Genomic DNA, 13679 nt, shown 5'->3' on the forward strand with positions numbered 1-13679 from the left:
ATACTGACATCCCCTGAAGTTTATGTTTATTACAGTTTTTCTCCTCACCTTTTGAAAATTACATCTCCCTCCATGAGTTTAAAGTTTTATTACAGATTTTCCTCAGTAATTTAATTTTTTTAAATACCAATTTTGCTCTCACTGGGTAAATTACATTAACACCCCCCACATTTTAAAAATTACAACCTACTCCCTAAGGTTTAAAGTAGCATTACCAATTGCCTTCTCGATTAGTATTAATTGGCAAAAAAAATTCATTGAAAAAAAATTATTTGAAAAAGAAAATTTTATTTGAAAAAAAAAATTAATTGAAAAAAAAGTTTAAAAACCAACGTAAACTCTTCTTTTAAATTTAAGTTTTTTTTTCTCAAATTTATAAACTAAGACAACTATTTATAAACTAAAAAATCATCAAACAAGTTTTTATGATATTTTAAAAAAAAATTTGTAAATATAAATTGAAAACGGAAAATGAAATGGTTACCAAATAGGTTTTAGATGGTTAAAATGTTGTAAAATTACCAAATAATTAAATAAGTTACCAACATAAAAAATAACTTATTAAAAGATTCTTAGACTATGTATCATTTGATTTTTAGAAATTTCTTTTAAAAATTAAAAATTAATTTAGTTAAGAAATAAAAAGTAAAAAATAATTATTTATGGATACGGAGCTATGGATACGCCAGTGTCCGATACGTGTCGGACCACACTGGCTTGGTCGTCCCTGATCGACTCGATGAGGGGGTGCACGCTGGGCGGGTCTCGGATTCTGAAGGAGGAACTGAGGCAGAAGATTACGATTCACCAGTACCTGAGGCTAGCCATGCGCGACGCGATTCAATCCAAGGACGTCGCCGCCGGGGAACCACCACTACGCCTCCGCCGGCGAGGCCGCTCAGCCCCCCGACTTGGCCCTGGTGGTGTTCATCAATTCGCTCAGCGGTGGGCGCCACGGCCCGAAGCTCAAAGCGAGGCTTCAGGAGTTGATGGGCAAAGAACAGGTGCCTTTCTTTCTTTCTCTCTCTCTATCGGTACAGTACATAAATATTAATATAATACGTTTACCCCACAATAGTTGGTCTCTCGTTAATAATAGGGGTAATTCTTTTGGTACACCGCAAAAACCCTCAATACATACTATTTATGTCGTTAAAATATTTTTTTTTTTGAACAAAAGTTAAATGTGTAGACATAAATTTATAAACAAAAAACAATGTGTTTTTGGGCATAAATAGTTGAATGGAATATACATGTGAACAATTCATTTTTTTCATAAGTTTGATGCAAAAACAGCACGCGCCTCCGTCCGAACTTTTCAATGGATTGGGTAAAATCCGCTCCCCATTCACATTGGGTAGGGTCAGGTCCCATGTGGAGTGGATCAAAATGACCATCCTTAGTGATGACAATGGTGATAGTAGCGTGTGGCTGTAGTGGCCGTGGTAGTGGAATCGTGGAGGTGGCGGTGGAGGTTGAGTGGTGGCACTGGTAGTGGGTGTTGGAGCGGCGACGTTGACAATGGTGAGTGTGTTGGTCGTCGTAGTGGTGGTGGTGGAGTGGCTGCGGTGGCAGAGACTGTGGTAGTGGTGGTGGAGTGATGGCACCGGTATTGGGCAGTGGAGTGACGACGGTGGTAAGGGTGTTGGTGATGGTGGAGTGGCTGCGGTAGTAAAGGTGGTGATGTGGTTGTGATGGCATGGTGCTAGAGGAGGTGGTGGTGGTGGTGCGGTGAATGAGATGGTACCTATTTAAATGGGTTTAAACGTGTCCTATGTCCAAACCATTTATGAATTTGGATAGGTTTTAATGGGCATAATTGGGCAGGTTCACAGTTTCGGGTTAACTTTGCCACCTCCAATAATTATCTATGGTTATCAAAATCCCGATCTGGATCTTATGACCCTACGATTTTACGGTCCATATACACACAATCGATCCGAATTGTGTAAAAAATCCCTTATAGGTAGGATCTTTCGATATTGGTAATTTGATCTTATTAGATTGTAGAATCTTTATCCGAATTCGATCCAATTTGTAAGCTTGGTTTTGTATTGTATGACCTATTTTACTGTAAATTTTATGTTTGTTGTCTAAATACTAATTTATGTGGTCCAAATGAATAAAAAAAAAAGTAATATTGAATTAAATAAACTAAGAAAAACAAACTAAGAAAACAAACATTTAAATATTGCAGTCATTTAAGAAAATTAACTAGTCAAAAAAACAAAAACTTAGCCTTAACAAAGTCTTAGGGGGGCAAGATGTATGCAACTTTACCCCAATTTTTGGAGAGGCTGCACCACCTGAGACACTAACAACAAACCTTATTTTTTGACCAAATGCAAAACTTTTACCATCGAGTTTTCTAGTGTATAACATTATATTTACATTTTATATAGGGTATTATATTTTCAAAATATCTTCACTTCTTTTTAGTATAATTAGGCTAATTTTGTGTATACTTTTTAAGAAATATTTGTTTAAATTAATTTTACTATGTAATTTGTTTGTTTCGGTAGGATTTTAATCCTCAATCCAATTCTACGATCAAATTTTGTAAACTTTTCCAACGATCCAATGTAGGACTCCGATTTTAACAACCTTGTAATTACCAGGAGGGCAAGACAAATCAAATTGCTTGTTCGCCTGATCACGACATCCGTACGGATAATGATGGCACATTGGCGTTATTGTGCAAATGATGATGTTAGCACGCCATTGTTACCTTGCGATGGTTTCCGGAGTCCAATAACGGTTAATAGGGCATAATTAAATCGCTGTGATACCAAGTCGAAGTCCAAAGTGTGAGGAATTAGGGTTAGGGTTAAAATAGAAAGAAAAGAAGAAAGAAGAGAATACAATGAATAGGATTTGGGAACATAACAAAACCCTTCCACCTTAGCACATATTTATATTAAAACACTAATATGACAACAGAAATCTCAATAAAACAGCATAAAAACACTCGACTATTGTCACCGACAACTAGCGCTATTTGATGGTCCAAATAAAGCTATTGCCATTGGGCTTAGATGGAGTCTTCTTGTCTACATATTTGCTCTTCTGGATGGTTATGTAGTTCAGGCGTTGAAGGCTTACTGACACCAATATAAGCTAGTTCTCATGTATATGTTTCTTTTATTTTTCCTCTTGAAACATCAACTCAACTCAACAGAAGTCTCAGTTGTTTCAATAAAACACCATGGTTTAATTTTGATGACAACTGTAACTGTGAATTTTTTTGGTTCTTCATTATGCTAGGTTTTTGACCTTCGATTTGTGAAGCCTCATGAATTTCTTCAATATGGATTGGGTTGCCTGGAGATGTTGGCTGATATTGGGGACTCATGTGCCAAAGAGACTCGTGAAAAGCTAAGGGTTGTGGTATGCATATGGCCAAATGAGTTGTTCAGTTTCTTTCTTATGTAACAACTTACAAATAATTAAGCTGTATTATTTTAATTGTATTTCCTCTATGTAAATGGTAATAGTCAATGTGAAGACATATATGCTAACTTTTTGCATGAACTTTTGTCCTGAATTTTTACATGAGAAATCGTGGATTAATAGGTTGGTTTGGCAGGTTGCAGGAGGTGATGGCACGGTTGGTTGGGTCTTGGGAAGCCTGGGAGAGCTTCATAAACAAGGGCGGGAACCAGTTCCACCAACAGCAATTATTCCACTTGGTACAGGAAATGACTTGTCTAGGAGTTTTGGTTGGGTAAGCTTTTGTTTGCAGCCACTTCTCAGGTTTTCTTCTTCTGTCCTGTCTTATTGAGTGGTGCCTTATTTTCTTGCCAGGGTGGCTCATTTCCGTTTAACTGGAAATCAGCAGTCAAACGAACTCTCGACAGGGCTAGTACAGGTTCAATATGCTGTTTAGATAGGTGGGCATTCTTTGCTTTGATTCTGATTACTTAAATTCTTGTTTGAAATTGTTCTGTTTTCTGGTTCTTATTCGTAGATATTTCTATATTGATGATGCTGGTAATGTCAGTTCCAAGGAAATCAAATATTGCTTCAAAGGTTGATTCTCCAAAGCCATTGGTTTTCTACCATGTTCATGTGCAGATAATGAATATCTAATTGATTATTATTTTTATTTTATTTTAATATTTGATAAGTAAGATCACTAATTTTAGGCGTCTCTGGCTGCCCATCGTTTGCTTTGGTTGGAGCGCAATAGGCGTGTCTTCCAAGACGTGTGCCATTCAGTTTATTGGTTAGAGAATTGGCTTTTGTTGGTATTGCATAGTTGGGTTACGGGTTCGGTTGATCCCGATGTTTTGGTTTTTGTAGATTTTGTAGAGGATTTGCTTAGTTAGTCTTGGTGCCCCTTTTGCGGGTGTTTTGTATTGGTTGCATCGCCTTGATGCTTTTCTAATGAAGTTTGTTGCTTATTTATCAAAAAAAAGAAAAAAGAAAAAAGATCACTAATTTTAGGGTTGCCCCCATGCCACCTCGGATGTCCCAGACTTCCACTGGCTTTTTGGCTTTTATGAAAAGACGTATAGAAAAGTAGAGAGAGTGATGTGATTGGGTCCAAAAAGCCAACACACGAAACGGTGCCTAATGCTTTGTTACTTTGTAGAGTTTGTATTCATTGTATTGACCCATTTAATTTAATATGTAAGTTGTCAATCTAGTTATTAAGTTCATATACTGATGGACTCCTCTAAGTTGATGCTCAACCAGTTAACCAAAATCATTATTATATGGATTATGGACTTCTGTAGGTGTATGCCAAAAAAGGAAAAATAAAAAAAGGGACGTCTGTAGCTTGTATTAGATGACAAAAGGGGATTAACAAATTGGTACACCACATTTTGGGTAGAGCTTGAATGACAGAAGGAACCAACTGATACCATTCTATCAAGATTAAATATAGTGATAATTACACAGAGGTGGAAAATAACCTTGTGTTAATCAAAATTAACAAAAACTCTATAAAACCAAGTTTGCTAAAAAAAATACCTACTTGGTAACTTGGTAAGATGCTAGGAATTCTACTAATTATTAATAAATTGAATTTCCTTAGAATTGGTCAGAAATTGAAACCTAAGACTTAAAAAAGAAAAAGCAAAGGAATATGATATGTGATTTTTTCCCCCCTATTAATTGGTCAAAATCGAGGAAAGAATACACCTTATTGAAAATTTCAAATGAAACTGGTATTTAAAGTATACGTAGCTTGGTAAACGAAATTTTAGGAATGTAATTTTTTATAGTAATTTTCTATTTATATATAGAAAACTAACTTAATTAATATTCTGTAAAGTGATGGATATTATAGTCCTTCCAAATGTCATTTATTGAAATGGAAATCAATCGATTTCGTAATGAACTAGTTACTTTTTGAATAAACTAACTATTAACTAGTTAATTAGTTTATCTACTAACAAATTGCAATAAATAAAAAACAATATCCAATAATCTCTATTTTTCTTTGCCTATTTTTTTAAAAAAAAAATTCAATCTTTTCAGCAAGAAGAATGGTTAGGTTATCACTGTGATATGAGAGTACCTTGATGGAAGGCTGTACTTCAGTAAAGTGTGGTACAGATATCAAATTTGAACCAAGGGTATTGCGTAGACAAAGTGACATCTCTCTCTTTCTCTGTCATGATCTTGTCCTGCCCTCTCGTGCAATTTCAGGTTGCCTGAAATGACCAAGAAGTGGCTGAAATGACCCGAATTTGTGAATTTTTTTTCCTAGGATACCTCTTATTGTTTTACCTTTTGATGTTGGATTCTACATTGCTCCTCATAAAGGTCCATACATTCAGGTTCAAGGTTTTTGGGATAGAAGTGATGTTTTATACAATTTTGATGGTCAACAAATATATTTAGCTTATGCTTTCTAGAACACAATCATTCTCATGTTAAGTATTGTTTTTGGCTCCATGAAAGAAACATCTTGATATATATGTATGAGTTTGTATCTGCATACTTCCATGTCTATTACTTTTGTAGACTTTGGACTCTATATACTTTACATTCTCATCTGTTTCTGGTCATCACATCTTCATATACTTAGCAGTTCTATGAAGCATAACTTCATTTTTTTGCAGCTGGAATGTTTTGATATCAATGCCTACTGGGAAAGTTGTGGATCCACCCCATGCTCTGAAACCTGTGGAATACATTTCCCTTGATCAGTTAGTGATTTTAGCTATTTTCAACGCATCTCGTTTCTCAGTCGTCTGCTTTTGCAGGACAACCTTTTTATTTTTTATTTTTTAACTATCCTTGTGCTGAATGAAGTTCTCTCTTAGTACATCTTAGTTTAGTTGGACTGCAGCTCATCTTTTCATGTTGCTGTGATGGCCATGAATGCCTATTATGTGTGCATTATTCTTTTGTTCTTACTTCTGCTTTACATTAGTTACACCGATATGTTAATATCATCCTAGGCTAGCAGATTACTTTTCTATGATTTGTCTTCCTAAAAATAATCTTTAATGCTCTTGATGAGATTTTCAGAGAATATTGTCTTAAGAAAGTAAATCATCAATACTAAGAAAGTAAATAGGCCAAACAGATGTGTCTCCTCTTCTAATACAAATTTGAGAAGGTACAAAGCCCCCTTCATAGGAACAGTTAAGTAACATATAATGAAACTCAACCCTCAGACTGCACCCTGGGTATAACCTGATAACTGGTAAAGAGGCTTGTGGGTCTGTGACTCTGAAGTCCGTAATGGAGATGAATCGTTCCGTTACTTGGATTAAGCAATAATGTAGCATTCATGTTTCGGTTTACAATGCCACTAAAATGATATAGACATTCATAATGTCCTCCTTCACACTTGCTGGACAATCAACCATAGTGAAACCATCCTTCCTAGGATCTTGGGAATAGACTAACCGACTACCCTTATTTCCTGCCTTCTATACACAGAGTTTTAAAAGGCTTTCCTAAGGCTCGCCTTGCCTTGAGACTAAGGTAAAACGCATCAAGATTTTGATTTTTAGGCGTTACTCCCCAAAGGCTTGTGTATCATAGTTTGAGAAATGCGCCTTAGGTGCGCTTTGTATGCTTTTTGCGCATAAGCATGTGAGGAGTATGCACATGCAGAGGTTGTCTTAGGCTTTTGTTAAACTTAGTCTATTAGATTGTTTAAACATAAAAAAATAAAAAGAATCCATTTTTGCAACTATATTCTATTGGAAAAATTAAGTAAATGATCAATCAAGAAAAAACACAGTTAATGGTCAAGTGAGAAGGTCAATCACTGAAGTTAAGAATATCAATTTCACTTTCAGTGAAGGAAAACTTCTTTCTATGCAGTAAAATGTTCAACGGATTAAAGCGAAAAGCATTTACACCTTTATATTTAATTTTGTTTTCACTTTTTTACTATTTAAAAATATTTAATTTTTTCACTAAAGATTAAAATTTGAAATTTGAAATACTTACGCCTCAACGCCCTGAGACTTACGCCTCGCCTCATAAGGGGTAAAACGCCTCGAGTTACGCATTCACCTTTAAAAACTTTGTCTATACATAGTCCTTGTTTATAGCCTAAATTAGTTTGCATCACTTGGTAATTCTTCCTCCACAATTACAAAATGTTTGTAGATGCTAGATTCTTTAAGCTAGTAGTTGAGAATCACGGACACCTCTAAGAAGGTAACGTGTTGTGTCTGACACCGTGTGACACTCGTCGAACACTTTCCTATTTGATAGTTTGATATACATTGTTGGGCTTATTTCCTAACACTCAAGCTTTTGGGATAATTGGTGACTTAACATGGTCTCAGAACTCAGGTTGACAGAGGTCTTGAGTTGAAGTCTTTCCGTTGGCATTTGGTATTCTGCCCTTGTTTGGTTTTTTCTTCTTTATTTGGTTGTTTGCTTTTCTTTTTGTTTGGTTTCTCTATTTGTCTCTCCAAATATATAACATATAATAATTATTTATCCTTGCATATGCCATATAATAAATATATAAAATTATATATTTTGCACGTGTCCCTTGCGTGTCATGTCCTACATTTTTTAAAAATTTACATGTTGGCGTGTTCGTATCATGTCATGTGTCAGTGTCCGTGATTCTTAGGCTACCAGCAATGTAGCTTTAACAATTAAAACTTTGCCACATTGTCAAGTCTTTTTGAACAACAAATAAATCTGGAAGATATATGGAGATATATGCACATTAACTTGCTTATTTATCCAGATAATAATGGCAATAATTGTTATCATTACACTTAATAATTATAGAAAATAATGCATGGAAATCAAATGGCAAAATGAGGTTCAGTCATCTTACTCTTTGTTGAATTGACTTCTTAGTATTGTTATAATCCATTTGAAAGGAAAGATGTTGTGCACTCTAAAAGTGTGCTTTTTGAAAATGGAAATCATATAAAGTACACTTTTCAAAACTTAAAGGTTTGTTTGATAAGGGAAAATGCCTCATCTTTTGGTTGGAAGAAGAAACAGGAAATCCGTGTTGAACTTCTAGGTTCTCTGTTTCATCTTGATCCCAAACTTTCTAGTATGATTCATTTCTTTGTGTAGGGCTTTCTTTTTTATTTTCTTCCAATCTCTTTCATTCTTTTTGATGCAGCAGCAGTACAAGGAGGAAGAGTCTGATCCACTTGCTCTTTTCTTTGCATCATTGTTTCCCCTAAGCTTTTTCTTTTGATTCAGTTTTTGTTTTTAAATTATTCCTTGAACAGTTTAGGTCTTTGAAGTTATTATGGTAATTTACTCACAGTAGGGAATTTTTTGCCTAATACATTGAACTTTGATTATCCATTATAATTCACCCAATAGAATGACCAGAAAATCATGATTCCCTCAATAGTGATTCCTTCCAATATGTTGTGTGTTCAATTTCATTTCCTGTGCATGCGGCATAGTGCTTGCGTACCCCATCTGCTAGTATGATGACAGCATCAACAGGCAGTCTGGAAAAAGTTGAAATAAAGAATACATGTGGAGCACAGAAATATTGGATTGAATATTTAAATGCCTTTTCATCTTTAGTTGAAATCATTCTTAATCTAAATATTATGTGATTCAGCAAATTTATCTTGTTTTTTTTTTTTTTTTTTTTCTTTTATTGGTTTTGAATCTTGATGGATTGCACAGGAATTGAAAATAGAAGGGGAATTGCCTGAGAAAGTGTCTTGCTATGAAGGCGTGTTTTATAATTATTTCAGCATAGGTATGACAATTTGGCCTTAAGAAACGATAAATTATTCATATTTCAGCTGTTTTTATTTTTTTTATTTTTTAACCCAATTATAGATTTGTTACATCAAACTTGCAGCCTTTGAGCTTTTCATTTTAATTTGTCATGAAAGTTTGAACTTTCCTTCCAAAATGTAGCTTTGACTCAATTTTTATGGGGTTGAGCAAAGTGAGAGTTGTCCTTGCCAAATCAATATGTATTGCAAGGGGTTTGGATTTTATGTTTTTCCACTTATCATCTTCTTGAACTCATACCTAACATTTTCGTAGAAAAGCTGTCTATAAAATTAAATTGCACATCTGATGAAATTATTATTGTTATTTTTTTGGGTGTGAAATGGTCCCAAATTAAGTAGTAACAGAAGATCCTTGCATTTACCCAGAAAACGTTACCCAACTCGCAAGGGTTTGCTAGCTTAACCTTCTTCCACCATTCAGCTAGAAGGAGATTTTTGTTATCCCCCCCCCCCCCCCCCCCCCCAAAAAAAAAAAAAAAAAAAAAAAACACCCCGATAAAAAGAGTTGGACAACTTAAGTTGATGAATAATAGAAAGTATGCCATTGTAAGATTTGTTTGAAATTTTGATGCAACCTCTTATTCAGTTGCTTTTGATGAATTTGTTATCCTTGATGTTTTTTTCAGTTGCTTACCTTATATATATGGATGCAAGAATGGATGCACAAATTGCTTATGGCTTTCATCATTTACGCAATGAAAAGCCTTACCTTGCACAAGGTCCTTTTGCAAATAAGGTCTGACTGTATTTCTGTTTCTCCTGTTTTTGGTTACGAGGTGCTAATGCACCTAAATCTGTGAAGCTTGAACATTCCAAGTGTTCCTTAATTTTAATCTCCATTTCCTTCATAGAAACCATATTGATTGAATAAAGTGAAAAAGATAGAGATTACGCATCAGCAAAAGATGGTTGGAAGGCAATATTAAGAAAAAAGAATCCAATTATGTCGAGGATTGTAATATTTAGGGAGCTGACAGGCAGAGAAAGAGAAGGAAAAGATTTGGTGGGGGGTGCAACAAATAGAAGACAAACTCTAAAACTTCTTGTGCTTGCTCCTTGCAATTTAGGCCTACGTCCACGGGTGAGAGAGGATAATCCACTATAAATAATAGAGTACAACGGTGAGATAAAAATAAACAAAACCCGACATCAATCGCAAGACCCCTGCTCGAGGGTAATTGAATCCCTGAGTCCTCATAGGTTTCATGCTCATTGATATTTTTGTAACTCACCCAAGGTTTTAAAAAGCAGCCGCAACCGTTACGTAACGCCGTTACGTAACAGTTTTGGCGGTTACCGCCACCCGTTACGGCCGCTTTTGTAGTGTGATTGAGAATCACAGGTGTGTCGGCTGTAGCGGCTGCCGTAGCGGTCGTAACGGTGCCGTAACAGCCATAACGGCTTGTTTCGCACCGTTACGTAACGGTTCTAAACTGTTTCTTTCGAAAAAAACACAAAAAAAAAAAAAAAATGAAAATGGGGTAAGAGGGATAGAGAGTAGAGAGAAGATAAAGAGAGAAAATAGAGGAGCAAGAGATAGAGAGAGAGAGAGAGAGAGAAGAGGAAAGATGAAGAACATATTATTGATTTGTTGAAACTATAAGGCCTATGCTATTCTATTCAGCTGCTATCACTAAACCATTTTATTTATGTGTGTCTATCTATATATTGTTTGAAAACAATAATAACAATAAGTGTGGTCATTATCTATTTGGCTTGGTTAAAATATGTATATATATATATATATATTTTGGCTCTTATTTATTCTCTTACTTTTGTCATTATTTATCTTATATATAATAGGTAGTGATTAATTTTTTGTAAAATATAAAGTCATTAATTATTAATATAAAATGTAAAAAACTCAGTTTATAGTGATTTAAAAATATGAAATATATTGGATTATACTTAAAAATTTACAAAAATTGATCAATATTTATTTTTAACCCAATAAATATGATCATGGAAAAAAAATATGCGTATCGGTAAGTTTTTTTCAAATTGTGCGAAAAATAAAAAAATTCACGGTTCCGGTTACCGCAACCGTTACACTACGGCCTTTACACCCCGCAACCGCAACCGCGTCACCGCCACCATTACGGCGACCGCAACCGCTTTTCAGAACCTTGAACTCACCCCTCACCTCTTTATCACGCACCCCCTTTTACAGCACTCCGCGCTGTCCTTGTAGCACCTTTGATTATCTTCCCTCTCACACTCACACTTCTCATATATCCATATATACACATGAGAAGGTTGAAGAGATACAAATCCACACCTTTTCCTCTTTCCTGGAGTTGCCAGCCCGTAAAAACTGTATACCAGACAATGATGACCTGCAATGCTTTTTCATTGCTCTTGATATTTGGCTTCCCAATTCAAAGACTTCCCTTTTACTTAATGGTCCTCACATACAACAGACAAAAACCTTAAATGTGGCCTGTCAACATTCCAACACATTTTCTCAATGCAGTATTCCTTTTACAGCTTTTTGTTATCTTCTTTCAGTTGCTTTGTTGACATGCTGGAGCATTAATTGCATGCATCAAACCTTTTGATATTCATAGATCCACATGAAAACTCTAAGGCCCCGTTTGTTTTGGGGTTAAATAGATAGGAGGGGATTAGGATGGAGGTGGGGTTATTTAGTGTTGTGTTTGTTTGTAGAGTTAGGGAGGGGATTAGGATGGAGGAGGTGATATAGATGGAGGTTGGAAGGGGGATTGAGATGGAGGAGGTGGAGATGGTATTAGAAAAATAGTGAGGGGATTAGAAATTTTTTTATTTTTTATATATTGGGAATTTTTTTTAAATATTAATGTTTAATTTTTTATATTTTTTTATTTGTTTTATTATTTTATATAAATATAATTTAACAATTCCTACACTAACAATTATCATCAAAACAAACACAATTTTACTTAATCCCCTCACTATCAATCCCCTCCATTTTACCTCTGAAAACAAACGGGGCCAGTTTGCAGCAATATACATCACAACTTGACCTATATCATCTCATGCGGTTTATGAATCAAAGCTCTCTACTCGGCCTTTGCTTTTGACCTAGCCATATGTTTCACTTTTTAAGCTTCTTGTGACTAGGAGGGTTTGGTGAGCCATAGGGGAGAGCTTTGAACTTTCCATCATCTGTTTGTACCGTGTTGAGCCCCATGCTCAATGGTGGTTCCAGAGGGGGGCAGAGCCCCAAATTCAATTCCACCTTGGTAAACTATTTTTCTGTGAGAAAGCTAGACTGTTATATATCCATGAGACAGTCACACGACAAAAACATTATTACCAAGGTGGAATTGGATGCTCCAAAATGCCCTGATTTATAGATTGTTAGGGAACATCTCAGAGGATTAATGGAAATGACTTTAATCAATGAAGCACAAAGGGTACCAATTATACTTATGTCCTTGGGTTGGCTCACACTGTTATTCTTGGTTAGGATTTCAATAACCAAAAACAATTGCAAATTTTCCTTTGATTCATGTATATTTGTACTGATGCAATTGCTTTGCTTTGTACTGTCTATGATATTTGGAAATTTCGATTCTCTGCATTTTTTCTGGATTGATTGAAATTCAACTGCTCTATGTTGTTTAGACGTGCGAATTACAACATGGATATTGATTGTTGAATTTTTTTAGTAATTAAATTTTGTTGATATGCTTAATGCATATCACATACTGGGCATAAACATGCAAGTTTTAAAGTGATTCTTCCATTTTGCACAGTTGATCTACTCTGGCTACGGTTGCAAACAGGGATGGTTCTTCACACCATGCATAAGTGCTCCAAGTTTAAGGTCAGAACACTCCCACCGAATGACATTGTCAATGTTGATTATCTCAATGGTGCAACATTCCATGTTATTGGATTCATAGTAGTCAACTTTAGTATGTTTGCGATAAGTTGCATGTTTATCAAAGTGTTCATCAGACAAGTGCATGCACTGCAAGCTATGATTATGCTAATGCTCAAATACAAAGTCAAGCATCCATGATTTGTTAATTGTGGGAACCACTGGATATTGGTAATAAAATGACTGAATTATGGCAACCATTTGCTTTACCTTGCCTAATAATTTACTTAGTGAACTCTTTAGATTTTGCTCATTAAAGGTTCCACTAGTGCATTACCAACACTACTTTTCACTTTGTTTTATGTCCCAACTTTCACTTTGAAGAAATCATATGGTAACTATTGTAGCGATCCGAAATTTTTCCCTCCGCTCGAGCGGGGGAGTTGACGCTCGAACGGACTTGAGAGGTTCTCAATATTTTTGTAGACGGTCCGAAATTCTGAGAGTTGTGAATTTCCGCTCGAGCATAGGGGTGGTCGCTCGAGCGGACAGCTTTGTTGGTTCACACGCTCGAGCGTGGAAAGCAACGCTCGAGCGTGGAAAGTGAGATTGCCCTTGACATTTTTAGTAGTGTATTTGGAACCTCCTTA

At 35.5% G+C, this 13679-nt stretch overlaps 1 pseudogene across 1 annotated transcript; it reads left to right on the plus strand.

Annotated features, from left to right (window-relative positions):
- Positions 1-676: 676 nt before the first annotated feature.
- On the plus strand, positions 677-13286 carry LOC145803389 (diacylglycerol kinase 3-like; annotated as a pseudogene). Its single transcript, XR_014345493.1, has 8 exons — positions 677-1004; positions 3265-3387; positions 3587-3724; positions 3805-3890; positions 6075-6161; positions 9103-9178; positions 9848-9957; positions 12962-13286. The product of XR_014345493.1 is annotated as a diacylglycerol kinase 3-like (transcript).
- The last annotated feature ends 393 nt before the right edge of the window (positions 13287-13679 follow it).

The sequence above is a fragment of the Camellia sinensis genome, chromosome 12 (assembly GCF_055761805.1).
Source record: "Camellia sinensis isolate YWXY chromosome 12, ASM5576180v1, whole genome shotgun sequence".
Taxonomy (NCBI): domain Eukaryota; kingdom Viridiplantae; phylum Streptophyta; class Magnoliopsida; order Ericales; family Theaceae; genus Camellia; species Camellia sinensis.